This window comes from Ambystoma mexicanum, chromosome 3p (genome assembly GCF_040938575.1).
Source record: "Ambystoma mexicanum isolate Mex_15411 chromosome 3p, UKY_AmexF1_1, whole genome shotgun sequence".
Taxonomy (NCBI): Eukaryota; Metazoa; Chordata; class Amphibia; order Caudata; family Ambystomatidae; genus Ambystoma; species Ambystoma mexicanum.
Window position 1 is genome coordinate 1,211,791,607 of NC_090925.1, and position 19,202 is coordinate 1,211,810,808.

Below are 19,202 nucleotides of genomic sequence, written 5' to 3' on the forward strand. Positions count from 1 at the left end.
TTGAGACCTGCGGGCCGTGCGGCCCCCTCGTGGACTTGTGTGAGGCCGCCCGCGGCCTCAGCTGCGCCCCTCTCCCGGGGCGCTCCCTGGGCTGCCCTTGGGCGCCGCGGCCTGTGTGCCCCCGATGCTGCTCCGTTGCCGGGAGGGGTCGGCTTCCGGATCCCCTACTGCTGCCCTACGGTGCGGGATTGGACGCCGGCATTGCCCGCCTGCGGCCTGACTGCGGCGCCTGTACAGCGGGGCTGGTGGCTGCCAGGACTGTGCGGGGATCGATCGGCCTACACTCCTGCGGGCTGGGCTGGAGCCCCCCGGCACCCGCACACAACTGCGGCCCCCCCTGTCCCTTGGAGCGGGGGCCGCTTACACTGTACTGCGCCCCTGGAGGTGGCTTGATTTCTGGTGCTGCTCGCCTGCGACCCGGCTGTGGCCCATGGGCGGCCGGTCTGGCGGCGGCAGGGATGGCCGGTCGGCTGCTGTTCTTGTGGGCTGTGCTGGAGCCCCCCCTGTACCCGCACATGACGGCGGCCCCCCGTCCTGCAGAGCGGGGGCTACTGGAACTGTGCTGCGCCTCCGGATACGGCGCCGGCCAAGCCGCTGTCATCACCCACGGACGGCAGGGCCCCTGCAAACGCTGATCGCGCCGGGTGGGTGCTCCCCCCCGCACCCCCCTCGGCTGCGGACTTCATCCGGGGCCCGCCGGCGTAGCACTGCAATCGCGCCGGGCCTGGAGGGCACCGGACCACAGACCTTCGGCTGCACCCACCGCCTGCTCCCCATCGTCGCATTGGCCCCGGACTGGGCCTGATCAGCAGAATGAGACTCGGCCCCATGGAGGGGGGATCCCATGTGGGAGCACACGGATTTAGCTGCCCTGGAAGCTACGAGGTGGGTGCCCAGAACTGTCTGCTGTTCTCTCCTCGAGCCTCCACTGGCCCATGCTCGCACACCCTTCTATAATCCAGCCAAGGCATTTGTGTGAGGGCTTGCCCTGCCATCTCCCAGCTCTCTCCTCCCCCAGGGCCTCCCCCACCTGAGGTCCTCTTCCCAGTTACAGGGGTCCCCATCACCCCCTTGGAGAGGCATGGGTCCAGGCGGATATCGTCCATGAGACTCCACATAATCACGAACTGAAGCCTGTAGGCGACACCATCACTGCTCCTGCGGTGGGCGATTGAATGCTGAACCCCCCACCCAACAACATTCATAGCTGCATGCAGCGGCATTTCCCTAGCCTGTAGGGGACACGTCTCTCTCATCACTGGCCCTGAGCCCTGTGTACCCGGACACAATCCAAGGAGACGCTCTCTATACAAAGCTGTGGGTCCTCCCCATCTGGTATCCCCCCGGCTCGCCCCGGCCACGGTGGGCTCATCATTGCTGCCTTGCTATACGCTGCCGCCCTCAGCCCGTGTCCTCGCCGCACATCGCAGCCACCGCCCTACTGCCATCCTCCCTTCTAGGGGACATCCCGGGGCCAATAGCGACCCTAACTGATCAGGCATTATCCTTCACAGTTGCAATGCCCGGCAAGGCGCGAGTAAACGGCAAAGTCGGCGCCATGGACAGGTTCACCAAGATGCCGCCGTGAGCGGAGCATGCATCGTCTTCTGAGACACAGGAGAGAGATGAGGACCTGCATGTCCCCATATAATCGGACCTATCCGCGATGATGGAATCTATGGCTAAGAACTTCGCTGCTTTCCATGAAAAGCTGGACGACATAAACGCAAATGTTGCCTCACTGAAGGCAAAAATCGACCAGCATGGGACCAGGATCACCGAGGCGGAGCAGAGAATAGGCACCAATGATGACAACGTTCATACGCTACAAAACACAGTTGCTGATCTTGTCCGAGACATGAAACAGGTCAAAGCTCAGTGCGATGACCTTGAATCGAGGTTCCGAAGAAATAACATTTGCATAGTAGGGGTACCTGAATCCGCGCTGAGGGGTCGCATGGAACTGGCAGTGGAACAACTCATCAGAGACCTCCTTGGGAACCCAGACCTCTCCCCTTTCTTTACAGTGGAAAGAGCACCCCAGCCTAAACCGGGAGACTTTCCCAGGCCAATAATAGCAAAACTACTGAGTTATAAAGACAGAGACCATATACACCGTTTGGCCAGAGAGAAGGGGGAATTGAGGCTGGACTCTCAGATCATCAGGATATTCCCGGATTTCTCTGTAGCCGTCCAGGCGGAGAGGAGACAATTTGGTGGAATGAAGAAAATGTTGAGGGAAAGGAACATTGAGTATGCGATGCTGTTCCCTGCTAGCCTGAAATTCACCTATCGCAACAAACTTTACTTTTTCACAGTCCCGGACGAGGCTGTCAAGTTCATTGAATCGCAGATCCCACTGGCAGCTCCCCCTGAGGAGCTAATGGATGATGATTGATCCCAAAGCTCAGGTACCCCCCTGTGGGCCCCAGAAGGCATGGGGGTTTACCTTCGACCTCCTCTTTGGGCTCAGACCTTCCCCCTGTGGTCCCGCAGCAGCCTAGCTTGGCCTACTATCACCTCATTGGGGAAGCAACCTGAGCTCATCGGACTATAATACCTTCCACTGGGCCCTTATTACACAGAGCTAAGTGTCACTATTGTACTCTGACTATGGCAGTTCAAGCCATGATTTTGCTATTCTGGAACAGGCGTATCATTGCTTTGTAACCTAAGTTTTCTCAGCCGATCCACACAATTAATGGTGTATCGTTCACATAAAGTATCAATGTATGTGGGCTGGACGGCAACGGCAGCCCCATTGCGACTGCAATGCCCCCTTGGGCGAAGGTTTTGTGTTTAAGCCCCTGTTCAGCTGTTTCTCAGGTACTGCCATGTTGGGGTGGGCAGGCAGCTGGGTGTTTCAAGGGAGGGTACCTTTACACTGCTAGGTTCCACATTGCGGTAATGGTGGGGGCTGGGCGAGACGGGGGGGAGTTATACACAAAATCGCCGGCGGGTTGCGACTGGTTCTACAGAGGGGCGCTCCAGTGCCGCTGCAGTGCATGTTTGGGCAATAGGAGACAGACTCTACACCAGGGATGTTCCGTAAGGTGCCGCATGTCTATTAAAATAATGACATGGAATATACGGGGGCTAACGAACTTCACGAAGTCCCGTAATATCACGGCGTATGCACAGAGGCATGGGGTCAAGGTGCTGTTATTGCAGGAGACACATGCTTTAAAACTCTTGGCCTCGAATCTTGCACAAACCTGGGGCCCCAATAGGTACTATACCCAGCACTCCACCCAAGCCAGAGGGGTTCTTACTCTCATCCCTAAATCGGTAAAATTCACACTCCACACAACCCATATTGATGCAGATGGTAGATATGTGATCCTACATTGCACCTTAGCAAACGAAGTGCTTGCGAATTCTTACGCGTCGAACACAGATTCCCCCGAATTTATAGACACAGTGACCTCTATCCTTACGAGATATGAGGTAATACCCATCATATGGGGAGGAGATATGAATCTCATACTCGACACGGCTCTAGACAGAACAACCACTACTCGTAGGGTACCAACGCGAGCTGCTAAACGACTGCATACACATATGACCACCATGAATCTACATGACGTTTCTAGAACACTCCATCCCCACGACAGAGACTATACATTCTACTCAACTGTCCATGACAGCTCCTCAAGAATAGATGTGTTCCTCCTGTCTGGCGACCGCGTGGGCAAGATCTTGGAGGTTAAGATCCTTGCACGCATGCTCTCTGATCACTCCCCCGTACTGATGCAGATCCAGTTGGGTAGTACACTGTTGACTCGTCCCCCCTGGCGCTTCAAGGCGGAAGCCCTGTCTGATATCGTCTTCAAGGCTGACATCCTGGCGGATGTAGGCACATTTTTCGACACTAACAACACGGCAGATACACCTGAAGGGATCCGCTGGGAGGCATTTAAAGTGTACATCAGGGGGATGTGTATCTCCAGGAAAACAGGGGTCTTGAAGTCCATAAGGCAGGCCCTAGACAACTCTGAAACCATTCTCAAAACCCTAGAACAAGAGTATGCTTTCAAACCCACACCGGCAATACTAGCTAAGATTAGAACAGAACTGGAACAATTTGAGTCGCACGCCCTAAGTGAGGTGCGGTACTTAGCCCGCCCTGTGGCAGCCCGCAGATATGGGGAGGGCGACAGACCGGGAATAACCCTGGCCAGGCTGGTGCGGATAGAGGGTGGTAGGATCAGAATTGACAGCATAATTGATGAAAAGGGAGTAAGACATTGGGCAGATCAGGCCATCCTTGATACCTTCGCCAGTTTTTACGCCCACCTATATGGTCCCCAGCCCGAACACACAGCCCAAGACCTGGATGACATGCTGGAGAACATTCCTATGACCCTTATGTCTCCAAATACCAGGGACTGCCTTGAAGCTCCGTTCACTTTGGACGAGATTGTCCAGGTCATTTCTGACCTTCCCAAGAACAAAGCCCGGGCCCTGACGGGCTCACATCTGAGTTCTATCAGGAACATGTCGCCATATTAGCACCTGTACTGCACGGGGTCTGGAGAGAATCACTCCGCTTGAACACTCCCCCCCCTCCCTGAGAGAAGCAGTAATAACGGTCCTCCCCAAACCAGGGAAACCGCTGGACGAGTGCGCGCCCTACAGGCCCCTGTCCCTTATCAACACGGACACGAAGATTTTCGCCAAGGTAATCACCAACAGGTTCCTTCCATTTATGCCCCATATGGTCCATGCCAATCAGAGTGGGTTTGTCCCTGGACGATCAACGGCTCTTAACATCTGTAGATTATTTAATGTAATGTCCAGAATAGATCCGAAAGCGGATGCTGTTGCAGTTAACTCTTGATGCCCAAAAGGCTTTTGACATGGTCTCTTGGCAATACTTATGGGCCGTACTGGAAAAAAATGGGAGTGGGACCAAATATGATTTCCTATATAAAACTACTATACACTGGTCCACTGGCCAGGGTGTTGGTCAACTCGATTCCCTCATCTCCTTTCGTACTACACAGGGGTACCCGTCAGGGATGTCCATTCTCACCTATCCTTTTTGCACTTGCCATCGAACCTATGGCGGATCACATAAGGGAACGACACTCCAACAAGGGTATTCGGTTGCAGGATGCACCGGAAATCATTTCGCTGTACGCAGATGACGTACTCCTGTACGTCAGAAACCCCTTTACATTCCTAGACCCTATTATCCGGGATATAACCAAAATAGGCACATACTCTGGTTTCACCATCAACTATTCTAAATCAGAAATGTTCCCTCTCACTACATCCACTCGACAACTGACATGTGAATACCCCCTACGTTGGTCCCCGGGTGACATAAGGTACCTCGGGGTGAAGGTATCACTGTCCAGAGCTTCCTTACTGGCGGACAACTATGAGACCGTGGCACAGCTTACCGAATCTAAGATGCTCAAATGGCGCCCTCTCCCACTATCTCTTGCAGGCACGCTCTCTGTAATAAAAATGGTGTTGGTCCCCTAGCTCCTATACGTCTTCGTGAACGTACCTTTTTGGCCAGGGAAGCAATTCTTCAGGCGGCTCCACTCAGAGTGCGGCCAATTCCTCTGGCACTCCGGGGCAGTCCGCAAGAAGTGGCAACAGATGACCTTGCCCTATGAAAAGGGGGGTTTCACTGCCCAAGACCTTTTATTATACTGGAATGCTGCGCAAGCTCAGCATGCCGCCCACTGGTACGAACATCTAAATCCGGCCCGCATGTAAAATTAGAGAAACTCGGAGGGGATGGGACCAACATCATGACCTTATTACTGCACCGTACCTTCAGAACAGAGGCCCCGGCGGACCCTGTGGCTTATACGATCAAGGCATGGAAGAATATTTTGCAGTCTACACAAGAGCCTTGTCCATATTATAAGTGGCTTCCCATATGGCAATTTCCGGGCCTCTCCCCCACACATTATCAACAACTTTTGGGACACTGGGAGGCTTTGGGTTATTGGGCCCTAACCGACCTGTTCCCGGAGGGCACATTTATCACCCCTCAAACTTGGCGGCCTGGCCACTCCAATTCCGCGCTAGAGATGCTACAATACTACAGGCTTAAGGCAGCAGTACGGGCAATGTGGCCTTCATACCCAGATGAACCCCCAGACTTGCCTGAACTCCAATACATTGCAAACTCCGGTGGATGTAGGGGCATAGCATCCTCCCTATACAAAATGCAGCTGGCGAATGGACCAAACACATCCCCCAAACCACGGGAAGCATGGGCTAGGAAACTGGAAACGGAAATGTCAGAGGAGCTGTGGAGTAAGATGTGTGCACACACGCTTAAGGTCTCCCTCAATACTAGATTCCGTTGCATACAATATAAACTCTTAAATAGGCTCTATTACACCCTGTATAGAGTGGCAAAGTTTACACGCACCCCGACTCACAGATGCCCGAAGTGTAGATCAGATGAAGCAGATCATCTACACATGTTCTGGAAGTGACAAATGCGCTTTCTGAAATAATTGGGTCCCTAGTAAACCCGGACCCACTAGCCTTACTATAAGGAAACTGGGTCGGGGAGAGTGAACGGAAGATGTAGAAATGTTTAAATGTGAGCACTATTGTAGCTAAAAGATGTATACTGCAGTGCTGAAAGCGTCGCTACTCCCCTACCCCACAAATGTGGTTGAAAGCACTTATCTGGGTGCAGAGGTGTGAGGAAGACTATATCGCAACCCTGCCTCTCTCCTCGCGCCCTAAAAATGTGTGGTCAGAATTTTGCACCTACTTGAACAACAGGGACGAAGTAGAATGGAGTTCCACCCACCCCGCCGACTCCTCCTAGGTAACTGTCACGTTCGCCTGTACATGCTTGCAATCCCCCTCATCAGGAGATGTCTGAAATTGATATGTTGTAATGCCTTTGCACTCTATTATGATGTTGATTGTCTCTGATTTCACTGTACTGTACTTGTCTTAACCTCCTGCCAATAAATAAAAGTAAAAAAAAAAAGAAAGGACATAGAGGAAGTCCTTACCATAGATCAGGAACGCTGTGTGGTAACAGACAGCCCCACTATAGGTGGTCATATTACCCATTCACTTAGTGCTCAAGAACAAGATACTCAGGCCCTCCCTAGGAATTTAGCTAAGAGTGTAATTCTGAAAGAGGTTGGGGAGTATTTTTCGGTTAGGCCTAATATTATTGTCGATGAAAATTACGAGTTTAGTAATTAATCTAGGCCTGTGGTTCTCCCGCGGTTGATGGCAGAACCTCGAATGAGGGAGCTGGTGTACCCAGACGAACTTAGTGTAATGCTAAATTATGTGTTTGATCACGGAGGACCAGACTCACTTAACAGAATCCGGGTTCTCTCCCTATTCAATGAAATGCCCTCCCTTAGACTCATCACTTCTAAGGACATAAAATGTGTGGCCTTCATCCATCCACTAAGATATGACCATGTGAGTTTGGTGACTCCATCTAGGATGGTATAGGAGGCATTAATAAAGGAAACGCCTAACCTTCACAAACTTGGATATGATCTAGCCTGTTTAAATCTGAAAGAGAAAACTACCAGCTTGATTCGGGGATCTCAAGGATACAAAACAAACTGGAAGCCAGTATGGAAGAGGCGTGTCCCCTTAGGGAGAAAACATATGACCAGGATGAGATCAACTGGTGCTGGTTAGCCATGTCCCTTAGAGACTCAATTTCACAATTGAATGATCTAAAAATCCATCTCTAGCTTATTCTACTGGAATACCAGAGGCTTTTCCCATTTGTGTATGGGTAAAACTCTTTGTGGATTTCTCAGTACATTTTCAATAATATTCTTACAAGAGACCTAGGGGCCGATTCATGGAACAAACGTGTGCCGAAAATCTTCGCGCAAGCAGGCGCAAGCGGAAAAAAACAGGCGCACGCGCACGATTCATGGAAGTCCCTGCGCGTGTACACCTCGGGATGTGCGCCAAACCCGTGCATGGTGCACAAGTCACTGCAACATCCCGAAAGGCGTGCGCAACGCGCACAGTGAAAGCGCACAACCTCGGCGTATACACCACAAAGTGGGCGGGACACGGGGCGTAACGCGCGGAATGGGGAACAACGCGCGAAAATAAGGGCGTAACGGGATGTACTGCAGGGAAGCAGATGGAACGCCCACACGCACTCGAACCACACGTATTCATGGAATCGAATAGGGCAAAGCCACGCACAGCCAAAGACACGTACAAGCTGAAACACGTCTGCCACATGAAGGCAGGCGGTAGAGTCCCAGCGCATCACAAAAGTGGCAACATACAGCAATTGGGCCTGTGCGAGCGGGGTATGTGTATTTCGGGGGCGCGCAGGAAGTTACACACGCGATTGAGCGGGGTACGTGTATTTCGGGGGTGCGTGGGAAGTTACACACGCGATTGAGCGGGGTACGTGTATTTCGGGGGTGTGCGGGAAGTCACACACGCGATTGAGCGGGGTACGTGTATTTCGGGGGTGCGCGGGAAGTTACATACGCGATTGAGCGGGGTACGTGTATTCCAGGGGTGCGCGGGAAGTTCCACACGCGATCTCATCAGGGTACGTGTATTACAGGGGTGCGCCGGGAGCAGCACACGTGAATTGCAGGTGTGGGTCCTCCCAGGTGTTCTCTCTACACCCTCCACGGCCCCTGCAGGTGGCTCACACCACAGGGGCCTACCCAGCACATGTCCTGCAGGCACCCGATCCACCATGGCCATGCCCACCAGCCAACCCACATGTCAACTTGCACTACTGCCCACCAACGCATGTCCCCCTGCACCCCCAGGCACCAGGGGCACCCACCACCTGGCCCCCACCCATGTCCAACTCATGTTCCCCACCACCCCCACCCCCCAGTAGTGCAGGGGCACCCAGCACCAGGCCCCCAACCATGTCTCCCAGCACCCCCACCCCCCAGCCACCAGGGGCAGCCTCCACCAGGCCCCCACCCATGTCCAACTCATGTTCCCCACCACCCCCACCCCCTGGCACTGTGGAGAACCTGACAGCAGGCCCCCACCCATGTCCAACTCATGTTCCCCACCACCCCCACCCCCCAGCACTGTGGGGCACCTGCCAGCAGGCCCCCACCCATGTCCAACTCATGTTCCCCGACCACCCCCACCCCCAGCAGTGCAGGGGCACCCACCTCCAGGCCCCCACCCATGGCTCCCACCACCCCCACCCCCCAGCACTGTGGGGCACCTGCCAGCAGGCCCCCACCCATGTCCAACTCATGTTCCCCATCACCCCCACCCCCCAGCACTGTGGGGCACCTGTCAGCAGGCCCCCACCCATGTCCAACTCATGTCTCCCACCACCCCCACCCCCCAGCACTGTGGGGCACCTGCCAGCAGGCCCCCACCCATGTCCAACTCTGTTCCCCACCACCCCCACCCCCCAGCACTGTGGGGCACCTGCCAGCAGGCCCCCACCCATGTCCAACTCATGTTCCCCACCACCCCCACCCCACAGCACTGTGGGGCACCTGCCAGCAGGCCCCCACCCATGTGCAACTCATGTTCCCCACCACCACCACCCTCCAGCACTGTGGGGCACCTGCCAGCAGGCCCCCACCCATGTCTCCCAGCACCCCCACCCCCCAGCCACCAGGGGCAGCCTCCACCAGGCCCCCACCCATGTCTCCCACCACCCCCACCCCCCAGTCACCAGGGGCAGCCTCCACCAGGCCCCCACCCATGTCAACCACCACCCCCACCCCCCCAGTCACCAGGGGCAGCCTCCACCAGGCCCCCACCCATGTCTCCCAGCACCCCCACCCCCCAGCCACCAGGGGCAGCCTCCACCAGGCTCCCACCCATGTCTCCCAGCACCCCCACCCCCCATGCACCAGGGGCACCCACCACCAGGCCCCCACCCATGTCCAACTCATGTTCCCCATCACCCCCACCCCCCAGCACTGTGGGGCACCTGCCAGCAGGCCCCCACCCATGTCCAACTCATGTTCCCCACCACCCCCACCCCCCAGCACTGTGGGGCACCTGCCAGCAGGCCCCCACCCATGTGCAACTCATGTTCCCCACCACCCTCACCCCCCAGCACTGTGGGGCACCTGCCAGCAGGCCCCCACCCATGTCTCCCAGCACCCCCAGCCACCAGGGGCAGCCTCCACCAGGCCCCCACCCATGTCTCCCACCACCCCCACCCACCCAGTCACCAGGGGCAGCCTCCACCAGGCCCCCACCCATTTCTCCCAGCACCCCCACCCCCCAGTCACCAGGGGCAGCCTCCACCGGGCCCCCACCCATGTCTCCCACCACCCCCACCCCCCCAGTCACCAGAGGCAGCCTCCACCAGGCCCCCACCCATGTCTCCCAGCACCCCCACCCCCCCAGTCACCAGGGGCGGCCTCCACCAGGCCCCCACCCATGTCTCCCACCACCCCCACCCCCCCAGTCACCAGGGGCAGCCTCCACCAGGCCCCCACCCATGTCCAACTCATGTTCCCCACCACCCCCACCTCCCAGCACTGTGGGGCACCTGCCAGCAGGCCCCCACCCATGTCCAACTCATGTTCCCCACCACCCCCACCCCCCAGCACTGTGGGGCACCTGCCAGCAGACCCCCACCCATGTGCAACTCATGTTCCCCACCACCCCCACCCCCCAGCACTGTGGGGCACCTGCCAGCAGGCCCCCACCCATGTCTCCCAGCACCCCCACCCCCCAGCCACCAGGGGCAGCCTCCACCAGGCCCCCACCCATGTCTCCCACCCCCCCACCCCCCAGCACTGTGGGGCACCTGCCAGCAGGCCCCCACCCATGTCCAACTCATGTTCCCCACCACCCCCACCCCCCAGCACTGTGGGGCACCTGCCAGCAGGCCCCCACCCATGTCCAACTCATGTTCCCCACCACCCCCACCCCCCAGCACTGTGGGGCACCTGCCACCAGGCCCCCACCCATGTCTCCCACCACCCCCACCCCCCAGCAGTGCAGGGGCACCCACCACTAGGCCCCCACCCATGTCTCCAAGCACCCCCACCCCCCAGCCACCAGGGGCAGCCTCCACCAGGCCCCCACCCATGTTTCCCAGCACCCCCACCCCCCAGTCACCAGGGGCAGCCTCCACCAGGCCCCCACCCATGTCCAACTCATGTTCCCCACCACCCCCACCCCCCAGCACTGTGGGGCACCTGCCAGCAGGCCCCACCCATGTCCAACGCATGTTCCCCACCATCCCCACCCCCCAGCAGTGCAGGGGCAGCCACCACCAGGCCCCCACCCATGTCTCCCAGCACCCCCACCCCCCAGCCACCAGGGGCAGCCTCCACCAGGCCCCCACCCATGTCTCCCAGCACCCCCACCCCCCCAGTCACCAGGGGCAGCCTCCACCAGGCCCCCACCCATGTCCAACTCATGTTCCCCACCACCCCCACCCCCCAGCACTGTGGGGCACCTGCCAGCAGGCCCCCACCCATGTCCAACTCATGGTCCCCGACCACCGCCACCCCCAGCAGTGCAGGGGCACCCACCTCCAGGCCCCCACCCATGGCTCCCACCACCCCCACCCCCCAGCACTGTGGGGCACCTGCCAGCAGGCCCCCACCCATGTCCAACTCATGTTCCCCATCACCCCCACCCCCCAGCACTGTGGGGCACCTGCCAGCAGGCCCCCACCCATGTCCAACTCATGTCTCCCACCACCCCCACCCCCCAGCACTGTGGGGCACCTGCCAGCAGGCCCCCACCCATGTCCAACTCTGTTCCCCACCACCCCCACCCCCCAGCACTGTGGGGCACCTGCCAGCAGGCCCCCACCCATGTCCAACTCATGTTCCCCACCACCCCCACCCCACAGCACTGTGGGGCACCTGCCAGCAGGCCCCCACCCATGTGCAACTCATGTTCCCCACCACCACCACCCCCCAGCACTGTGGGGCACCTGCCAGCAGGCCCCCACCCATGTCTCCCAGCACCCCCACCCCCCAGCCACCAGGGGCAGCCTCCACCAGGCCCCCACCCATGTCTCCCACCACCCCCACCCCCCCAGTCACCAGGGGCAGCCTCCACCAGGCCCCCACCCATGTCTCCCACCACCCCCACCCCCCAGTCACCAGGGGCAGCCTCCACCAGGCCCCCACCCATGTCTCCCAGCACCCCCACCACCCAGACACCAGGGGCAGCCTCCACCAGGCCCCCACCCATGTCTCCCAGCACCCCCACCCCCCATGCACCAGGGGCACCCACCACCAGGCCCCCACCCATGTCCAACTCATGTTCCCCACCACCCCCACCCCCCAGCACTGTGGGGCACCTGCCAGCAGACCCCCACCCATGTGCAACTCATGTCCCCCACCCCCCCCCACCCCCCAGCACTGTGGGGCACCTGCCAGCAGGCCCCCACCCATGTCTCCCAGCACCCCCACCCCCCAGCCACCAGGGGCAGCCTCCACCAGGCCCCCACCCATGTCTCCCACCCCCCCACCCCCCAGCACTGTGGGGCACCTGCCAGCAGGCCCCCACCCATGTCCAACTCATGTTCCCCACCACCCCCACCCCCCAGCACTGTGGGGCACCTGCCAGCAGGCCCCCACCCATGTCCAACTCATGTTCCCCACCCCCCAGCACTGTGGGGCACCTGCCACCAGGCCCCCACCCATGTCTCCCACCACCCACACCCCCCAGCAGTGCAGGGGCACCCACCACTAGGCCCCCACCCATGTCTCCAAGCACCCCCACCCCCCAGCCACCAGGGGCAGCCTCCACCAGGCCCCCACCCATGTTTCCCAGCACCCCCACCCCCCAGTCACCAGGGGCAGCCTCCACCAGGCCCCCACCCATGTCCAACTCATGTTCCCCGCCACCCCCACCCCCCAGCACTGTGGGGCACCTGCCAGCAGGCCCCACCCATGTCCAACGCATGTTCCCCACCATCCCCACCCCCCAGCAGTGCAGGGGCAGCCACCACCAGGCCCCCACCCATGTCTCCCAGCACCGCCACCCCCAGCAGTGCAGGGGCACCCACCTCCAGGCCCCCACCCATGGCTCCCACCACCCCCACCCCCCAGCACTGTGGGGCACCTGCCAGCAGGCCCCCACCCATGTCCAACTCATGTTCCCCATCACCCCCACCCCCCAGCACTGTGGGGCACCTGCCAGCAGGCCCCCACCCATGTCCAACTCATGTCTCCCACCACCCCCACCCCCCAGCACTGTGGGGCACCTGCCAGCAGGCCCCCACCCATGTCCAACTCTGTTCCCCACCACCCCCACCCCCCAGCACTGTGGGGCACCTGCCAGCAGGCCCCCACCCATGTCCAACTCATGTTCCCCACCACCCCCACCCCACAGCACTGTGGGGCACCTGCCAGCAGGCCCCCACCCATGTGCAACTCATGTTCCCCACCACCACCACCCCCCAGCACTGTGGGGCACCTGCCAGCAGGCCCCCACCCATGTCTCCCAGCACCCCCACCCCCCAGCCACCAGGGGCAGCCTCCACCAGGCCCCCACCCATGTCTCCCACCACCCCCACCCCCCCAGTCACCAGGGGCAGCCTCCACCAGGCCCCCACCCATGTCTCCCACCACCCCCACCCCCCAGTCACCAGGGGCAGCCTCCACCAGGCCCCCACCCATGTCTCCCAGCACCCCCACCCCCCATGCAACAGGGGCACCCACCACCAGGCCCCCACCCATGTCCAACTCATGTTCCCCACCACCCTCACCCCCCAGCACTGTGGGGCACCTGCCAGCAGACCCCCACCCATGTGCAACTCATGTTCCCCACCCCCCCCACCCCCCAGCACTGTGGGGCACCTGCCAGCAGGCCCCCACCCATGTCTCCCAGCACCCCCACCCCCCAGCCACCAGGGGCAGCCTCCACCAGGCCCCCACCCATGTCTCCCACCCCCCCACCCCCCAGCACTGTGGGGCACCTGCCAGCAGGCCCCCACCCATGTCCAACTCATGTTCCCCACCACCCCCACCCCCCAGCACTGTGGGGCACCTGCCAGCAGGCCCCCACCCATGTCCAACTCATGTTCCCCACCACCCCCACCCCCCAGCACTGTGGGGCACCTGCCACCAGGCCCCCACCCATGTCTCCCACCACCCCCACCCCCCAGCAGTGCAGGGGCACCCACCACTAGGCCCCCACCCATGTCTCCAAGCACCCCCACCCCCCAGCCACCAGGGGCAGCCTCCACCAGGCCCCCACCCATGTTTCCCAGCACCCCCACCCCCCAGTCACCAGGGGCAGCCTCCACCAGGCCCCCACCCATGTCCAACTCATGTTCCCCACCACCCCCACCCCCCAGCACTGTGGGGCACCTGCCAGCAGGCCCCACCCATGTCCAACGCATGTTCCCCACCATCCCCACCCCCCAGCAGTGCAGGGGCAGCCACCACCAGGCCCCCACCCATGTCTCCCAGCACCCCCACCCCCCAGCCACCAGGGGCAGCCTCCACCAGGCCCCCACCCATGTCTCCCAGCACCCCCACCCCCCCAGTCACCAGGGGCAGCCTCCACCAGGCCCCCACCCATGTCCAACTCATGTTCCCCACCACCCCCACCCCCCAGCACTGTGGGGCACCTGCCAGCAGGCCCCCACCCATGTCCAACTCATGGTCCCCGACCACCGCCACCCCCAGCAGTGCAGGGGCACCCACCTCCAGGCCCCCACCCATGGCTCCCACCACCCCCACCCCCCAGCACTGTGGGGCACCTGCCAGCAGGCCCCCACCCATGTCCAACTCATGTTCCCCATCACCCCCACCCCCCAGCACTGTGGGGCACCTGCCAGCAGGCCCCCACCCATGTCCAACTCATGTCTCCCACCACCCCCACCCCCCAGCACTGTGGGGCACCTGCCAGCAGGCCCCCACCCATGTCCAACTCTGTTCCCCACCACCCCCACCCCCCAGCACTGTGGGGCACCTGCCAGCAGGCCCCCACCCATGTCCAACTCATGTTCCCCACCACCCCCACCCCACAGCACTGTGGGGCACCTGCCAGCAGGCCCCCACCCATGTGCAACTCATGTTCCCCACCACCACCACCCCCCAGCACTGTGGGGCACCTGCCAGCAGGCCCCCACCCATGTCTCCCAGCACCCCCACCCCCCAGCCACCAGGGGCAGCCTCCACCAGGCCCCCACCCATGTCTCCCACCACCCCCACCCCCCCAGTCACCAGGGGCAGCCTCCACCAGGCCCCCACCCATGTCTCCCACCACCCCCACCCCCCAGTCACCAGGGGCAGCCTCCACCAGGCCCCCACCCATGTCTCCCAGCACCCCCACCACCCAGACACCAGGGGCAGCCTCCACCAGGCCCCCACCCATGTCTCCCAGCACCCCCACCCCCCATGCACCAGGGGCACCCACCACCAGGCCCCCACCCATGTCCAACTCATGTTCCCCACCACCCCCACCCCCCAGCACTGTGGGGCACCTGCCAGCAGACCCCCACCCATGTGCAACTCATGTCCCCCACCCCCCCCCACCCCCCAGCACTGTGGGGCACCTGCCAGCAGGCCCCCACCCATGTCTCCCAGCACCCCCACCCCCCAGCCACCAGGGGCAGCCTCCACCAGGCCCCCACCCATGTCTCCCACCCCCCCACCCCCCAGCACTGTGGGGCACCTGCCAGCAGGCCCCCACCCATGTCCAACTCATGTTCCCCACCACCCCCACCCCCCAGCACTGTGGGGCACCTGCCAGCAGGCCCCCACCCATGTCCAACTCATGTTCCCCACCACCCCCACCCCCCAGCACTGTGGGGCACCTGCCACCAGGCCCCCACCCATGTCTCCCACCACCCACACCCCCCAGCAGTGCAGGGGCACCCACCACTAGGCCCCCACCCATGTCTCCAAGCACCCCCACCCCCCAGCCACCAGGGGCAGCCTCCACCAGGCCCCCACCCATGTTTCCCAGCACCCCCACCCCCCAGTCACCAGGGGCAGCCTCCACCAGGCCCCCACCCATGTCCAACTCATGTTCCCCACCACCCCCACCCCCCAGCACTGTGGGGCACCTGCCAGCAGGCCCCACCCATGTCCAACGCATGTTCCCCACCATCCCCACCCCCCAGCAGTGCAGGGGCAGCCACCACCAGGCCCCCACCCATGTCTCCCAGCACCGCCACCCCCAGCAGTGCAGGGGCACCCACCTCCAGGCCCCCACCCATGGCTCCCACCACCCCCACCCCCCAGCACTGTGGGGCACCTGCCAGCAGGCCCCCACCCATGTCCAACTCATGTTCCCCATCACCCCCACCCCCCAGCACTGTGGGGCACCTGCCAGCAGGCCCCCACCCATGTCCAACTCATGTCTCCCACCACCCCCACCCCCCAGCACTGTGGGGCACCTGCCAGCAGGCCCCCACCCATGTCCAACTCTGTTCCCCACCACCCCCACCCCCCAGCACTGTGGGGCACCTGCCAGCAGGCCCCCACCCATGTCCAACTCATGTTCCCCACCACCCCCACCCCACAGCACTGTGGGGCACCTGCCAGCAGGCCCCCACCCATGTGCAACTCATGTTCCCCACCACCACCACCCCCCAGCACTGTGGGGCACCTGCCAGCAGGCCCCCACCCATGTCTCCCAGCACCCCCACCCCCCAGCCACCAGGGGCAGCCTCCACCAGGCCCCCACCCATGTCTCCCACCACCCCCACCCCCCCAGTCACCAGGGGCAGCCTCCACCAGGCCCCCACCCATGTCTCCCACCACCCCCACCCCCCAGTCACCAGGGGCAGCCTCCACCAGGCCCCCACCCATGTCTCCCAGCACCCCCACCCCCCATGCACCAGGGGCACCCACCACCAGGCCCCCACCCATGTCCAACTCATGTTCCCCACCACCCTCACCCCCCAGCACTGTGGGGCACCTGCCAGCAGACCCCCACCCATGTGCAACTCATGTTCCCCACCCCCCCCACCCCCCAGCACTGTGGGGCACCTGCCAGCAGGCCCCCACCCATGTCTCCCAGCACCCCCACCCCCCAGCCACCAGGGGCAGCCTCCACCAGGCCCCCACCCATGTCTCCCACCCCCCCACCCCCCAGCACTGTGGGGCACCTGCCAGCAGGCCCCCACCCATGTCCAACTCATGTTCCCCACCACCCCCACCCCCCAGCACTGTGGGGCACCTGCCAGCAGGCCCCCACCCATGTCCAACTCATGTTCCCCACCACCCCCACCCCCCAGCACTGTGGGGCACCTGCCACCAGGCCCCCACCCATGTCTCCCACCACCCCCACCCCCCAGCAGTGCAGGGGCACCCACCACTAGGCCCCCACCCATGTCTCCAAGCACCCCCACCCCCCAGCCACCAGGGGCAGCCTCCACCAGGCCCCCACCCATGTTTCCCAGCACCCCCACCCCCCAGTCACCAGGGGCAGCCTCCACCAGGCCCCCACCCATGTCCAACTCATGTTCCCCACCACCCCCACCCCCCAGCACTGTGGGGCACCTGCCAGCAGGCCCCACCCATGTCCAACGCATGTTCCCCACCATCCCCACCCCCCAGCAGTGCAGGGGCAGCCACCACCAGGCCCCCACCCATGTCTCCCAGCACCCCCACCCCCCAGCTACCAGGGGCAGCCTCCACCAGGCCCCCACCCATGTCTCCCAGCACCCCCACCCCCCCAGTCACCAGGGGCAGCCTCCACCAGGCCCCCACCCATGTCCAACTCATGTTCCCCACCACCCCCACCCCCCAGCACTGTGGGGCACCTGCCAGCAGGCCCCCACCCATGTCCAACTCATGTTCCCCGCCACCCCCACCCCCCAGCACTGTGGGGCACCTGCCAGCAGGCCCACACCCATGTGCAACTCATGTTCCCCACCACCCCCACCCCCCAGCACTGTGGGGCACCTGCCAGCAGGCCCCCACCCATGTCTCCCAGCACCCCCACCCCCCAGCCACCAGGGGCAGCCTCCACCAGGCCCCCACCCATGTCTCCCACCACCCCTACCCCCCCAGTCACCAGGGGCAGCCTCCACCAGGCCCCCACATGTGTCTCCCACCACCCCCACCCCCCCAGTCACCAGGGGCAGCCTCCACCAGGCCCCCACCCATGTCTCCCAGCCCCCCCACCCCCCAGCACTGTGGGGCACCTGCCAGCAGGCCCCCACCCATGTCCAACTCATGTTCCCCACCACCCCCACCCCCCGCACTGTGGGGCACCTGCCAGCAGGCCCCCACCCATGTCCAACTCATGTTCCCCACCACCCCCACCCCCCAGCACTGTGGGGCACCTGCCACCAGGCCCCCACCCATGTCTCCCACCACCCCCACCGCCCCAGTCACCAAGGGCAGCCTCCACCAGGCCCCCACCCATGTCTCCCACCACCCACACCCCCCAGCAGTGCAGGGGCACCCACCACCAGGCCCCCACCCATGTCTCCCAGCAGCCCCACCCCCCAGCCACCAGGGGCAGCCTCCACCAGGCCCCCACCCATGTTTCCCAGCACCCCCACCCCCCAGTCACCAGGGGCAGCCTCCACCAGGCCCCCACCCATGTCCAACTCATGTTCCCCACCAACCCCACCCCCCAGCACTGTGGGGCACCTGCCAGCAGGCCCCACCCATGTCCAACGCATGTTCCCCACCAACCCCACCCCCCAGCAATGCAGGGGCAGCCACCACCAGGCCCCCACCCATGTCTCCCAGCACCCCCACCCCCCAGCCACCAGGGGCAGCCTCCACCAGGCCCCCACCCATGTCTCCCAGCACCCCCACCCCCCCAGTCACCAGGGGCAGCCTCAACCAGGCCCCCAGCCATGTCTCCCACCACCCCCACCCCCCAGCACTGTGGGGCACCTGCCAGCAGGCCCCCACCCATGTCCAACGCATGTTCCCCACCACCCCCACCCCCCAGCACTGTGGGGCACCTGCCAGCAGGCCCCCACCCATGTCCAACGCATGTTCCCCACCACCCCCACCCCCCAGCAGTGCAGGGGCAGCCACCACCAGGCCCCCACCCATGTCTCCCAGCACCCCCACCCCCCAGCCACCAGGGGCAGCCTCCACCAGGCCCCCACCCATGTCTCCCACCACCCCCACCCCCCCAGTCACCAGGGGCAGCCTCCACCAGGCCCCCACCCATGTCTCCCACCACCCCCACCCCCCCAGTCACCAGGGGCAGCCTCCACCAGGCCCCCACCCATGTCTCCCACCACCCCCACCCCCCCAGTCACCAGGGGCAGCCTCCACCAGGCCCCCACCCATGTCTCCCAT

At 62.8% G+C, this 19,202-nt stretch overlaps 1 protein-coding gene across 5 annotated transcripts in view; it reads right to left on the bottom strand.

Annotated features, from left to right (window-relative positions):
• The window catches only part of LOC138581369 (uncharacterized), a 3,536,879-nt gene that overhangs the window by 39,543 nt on the left and 3,478,134 nt on the right, over positions 1-19,202 (bottom strand). The window lies entirely within an intron of this gene.